The sequence below is a fragment of the Myotis brandtii genome, unplaced genomic scaffold (assembly GCF_000412655.1).
Source record: "Myotis brandtii unplaced genomic scaffold, ASM41265v1 scaffold743, whole genome shotgun sequence".
NCBI classification, from domain to species: Eukaryota; Metazoa; Chordata; class Mammalia; order Chiroptera; family Vespertilionidae; genus Myotis; species Myotis brandtii.
In genome coordinates, this window is record NW_005370960.1 from 1,328,064 (window position 1) to 1,331,670 (window position 3,607).

A 3,607-nucleotide genomic window follows, 5' to 3' on the forward strand; every position below is an offset into this window, starting at 1 on the left:
CCGTCTCCGTGGTAACCCACCGTGGAAACGTGGCCATTTCCCTGACCCTGAGCTAAGGCGCGTCCGGGCTGCATGCACGTCTCAGCGGCTGTGTCCGTGCGCACACACGCTATGTGCACACACACGCCATGTGCACACACAATGTGCACACACAATGTGCACACATAGGTCTTCGCGTCTCAGGGTCCGGAGCAGACATGTTAGTTCACGTGATAAACGGTCTCCCCAAGGCCTCAGCACTGACACCTCCCAGCCCCAGGCTCTGCCCACAGCGGGTAGGGGGCGCGGAGACTCGGGCGAGCTCAGTGCACCTCCTGCTGCACCCGGTCCTCCGTCGCCTGTCGCAGCACTGAGGCCCCTCCTTCCAGGCCCGCACGGACCGGGTACTTATAATCACTCTGAAAGGCCCCCATCTGTTCAAAGGAACCGGCCCAGACCCTCGGGAAAGTCCGGAGGGAGGGAGGTGGCGGCTCTGGGGTGACTCCAATGCCTGTGAGCGTCCTCCACACGCCCTTTGCCTTCCCACCGGCTCCACGCCCGGGTCCCAGGGAAGACGTGTAGGAAATGGGCCGAAACCCCCCGACTGGAGGGAACCCCCTGCCCGTGTGGGTGCTGCCCTGCGGACACCCCCGCACACCTCCAGGCCGGGTCCCAGCCGCGGGGGACAGGTCGGAAGCTGCGGGCAGTGGGCGGGGGCAGTGACGTTGCCTAACATCAGGCTTTGGGCATCGGCTGTTTAATGGTCAAAATATTTGCTTTCCCTCCCGCTGCCTCCCAGAGAGTTCATCGCAGCCCGAGGTCACTGGGGTTCCAGCTGACCCGAGGTTGAAGGCACAGCACAGGTCCTGCGGGGACCTGGCCGTAGGGGGGTGGCCCTTGGGGAGCCTCTGCTGCTGTGGCCTCCGCTCCGGGAGCCTCGGGACGGGGAGCAGGAGGGACCCCTGTGGGGGCCGGAATTCAGTGACAGCCCAGGCGCGGGCCCAGCTGGGACCAACTCCTGTAACACCGTTTTCTGGCTGAATTTGCAGGAGGCGCCCCGGGAGCTGCTGGTTTCATGGAGGAGCGAGGCCCCGAGGGGCAGGTCCAAGCGGCCAGGCCCCCCTCCCCCGATGGCGAAACATCGCAGAGAAGTCACGCGGCCCTCCCAGATTCAGGACTTAAAATGCCAGCAGCATGTGGGGCTCAGCCTGCGCCTTTGCCTGCGGCTAAGGAGGGCGTGGTTGACGGTGAGCTGGCTTTCACGGGAAGGATGGAGGGAGCCCGCCTTTTAACCTCCGACAGTGCAGCCATGTGTCTCAGCCCATAGGAGGGAACCTGCGGTTCCACTAAACGCATTAGTGCGGCCGGCCCGGCCTCGTGGCTGAGCGAGCGTCCACTAGGAACCAGGGCTCACGGTGCCGTCCGGTCAGGCACATGCCCCGGCGCCACCAGTGTGCGGCTGCAGGAGGCTTCTCTCCCATCATTGGGGTGTCTCTCCCTCCCTCTCTGAGACCAATAAAAAGATAACATCAAACGCCTGCATGCAGACCTTCTCTTTAAGGCCCCATGAAGAGCTGGCTGCCCCAGGGGCCCCCTCTTCCCTGGAGGAGCTAAAGCAGCGCCTTCGAGGCGTCTCCTCCTCTCTCCTTTCAGCCCAGCACCAGCCCCCAGGACCCCCCTGCTCCCCCACCGCCTCCGGACCACAGAGTGGGTCTCTGCCCTCCCACCCTCCGCCCACACCGCACTGCCTGGGGCCGCGCTCTGGGCCGGATGCCGCCCGCCCTGCGTTCTCCCAGCAGCGAGGGGCGCTCCTTGTCGTTGGCCGCGGGAGCGCAGTTGTAAGGTGCCGCGTCCAGAGCAGAAAAACGGTGAGTCCTTGCCCGTGTCTCAGCTTCGTTTCCAACGGGCACTGGAAAATAAACGCATTATGTTTTACAGATTCTGGAGAAGTTGTGATGCTTTTTAAAACCCGAGAGTTGAGCATCTTGAGCTCTTGGAGGCTGTTACTGTGACAGCGAGACGTTTCGCTCGGGGCCTTCAGCCTCTCCTAGCAGGTGGGGGTGCCCCATTCAGGCCACAGGCTGTTTCGAGTCACGGGCAGCAGGGGAGGCCGGTGACCCGAGGTCGTGGCCTGCTTGGCCCTCTTCCCAGAACGGCAGGGCCCGAGCCTGAGGCCCGTGTGTCCCGTGGAGCCCGTCTGGTGGCCGCTGCTGACGCTCAGTATTCCTTCCTCCCGACTGTAAAGGAAATGGCTCAGGAACAGCACATTCCGGGCCTCGCGGAGGTGCCGGCGGCCCTGGCGGCAGAATGGCCCGTCCTACAAGCACCGCCTCGTGCCAGCCTGGTTCCCGTGTGAACCGCCTGCCTCTGGCTGGGGGCTGGGCTCGGCGCGAGCACCTGTTGTGTCCGGGCTGGGACCCAGGGCCCGGGTCCAGGTGTGCTGCTGGCAAGTCCCAGCGTTTCCCCGAAGGCGGAAGTCCTGGCTGCGGCTTTGTCTGGAGCTCCTCTCGCCGGCATTCCCCACATTGTTCCAGCTTTTCCCTCGCAGGAAACACGGGTAACTGCTTCCCACGGTGCAGACGGGCCCAGAGGGAGTGGGAGGCCCGGGACTCCAGGGTCCGTGGTGGACGGAGTGGGGTCCCTATGAGGGGCCCTCCGCCCCCTGGTCCCATCCCAGTCGGTCGGGACCTGGTGCACTGACACAGGAACGGCCTGGCCGGTGTGGCTCAGTGGTTGAGCAATGCTCCATGAACCAGGAGGTCAGGGTTTGATTCCTGGTCAGGGCACAGGCTTGGGTTGCGGGCTCCATCCCTAGTGGGGGGCGTGCAGGAGGCAGGCGATCCATGATTCTCTCTCAGCATGGATGTTCCTCTCTCCCCCTCTCCCTTCCTCTCTGAAGTCAATAAAAATACATTAAAAATAAAGAAACAGGAAGCTCCTCAGGCCAGCGGCCTCCCCTCTTGTCCACACCTGCCCAGCACCACAGGGAGGGTCCCCACTCGCCGCACCGACGACACTCAATGCTCCTTGGCATTTCCTCGCTGCTGTTGAACATCACGGAGGTGTAACGTTATGAGGTGCAGGTCGACAAGTTTGGCCATTCGCATGCGCGGCCATGCCGGGCGCCCTCCTGAGATTTCCTGTGTGTGATGCGGGCGCGCCCCAGGGAGCTGCCTATGTTACTGGGAGACGCCAGCCTGTTCACTGCAGGCGGGGGCGTGCAGGAGGCAGGCGATCCATGATTCTCTCTCAGCATGGATGTTCCTCTCTCCCCCTCTCCCTTCCTCTCTGAAGTCAATAAAAATACATTAAAAATAAAGAAACAGGAAGCTCCTCAGGCCAGCGGCCTCCCCTCTTGTCCACACCTGCCCAGCACCACAGGGAGGGTCCCCACTCGCCGCACCGACGACACTCAATGCTCCTTGGCATTTCCTCGCTGCTGTTGAACATCACGGAGGTGTAACGTTATGAGGTGCAGGTCGACAAGTTTGGCCATTCGCATGCGCGGCCATGCCGGGCGCCCTCCTGAGATTTCCTGTGTGTGATGCGGGCGCGCCCCAGGGAGCTGCCTATGTTACTGGGAGACGCCAGCCTGTTCACTGCAGGCGCATCCGTCCAGCCGACAGAG

At 63.2% G+C, this 3,607-nt stretch overlaps 1 long non-coding RNA gene across 2 annotated transcripts; it reads left to right on the top strand.

Moving 5' to 3' along the window:
• The first annotated feature begins 734 nt into the window (after positions 1-734).
• LOC102244896 lies at positions 735-2,545 on the top strand. Of its 2 annotated transcripts, XR_001359926.1 has the most exons (4): positions 735-842; positions 1,029-1,226; positions 1,633-2,033; positions 2,225-2,545. It is a non-coding gene; the product is annotated as an uncharacterized LOC102244896 (long non-coding RNA). The 2 variants fall into 2 exon arrangements; XR_314518.2 differs by having other exon boundaries at positions 1,633-2,545.
• The last annotated feature ends 1,062 nt before the right edge of the window (positions 2,546-3,607 follow it).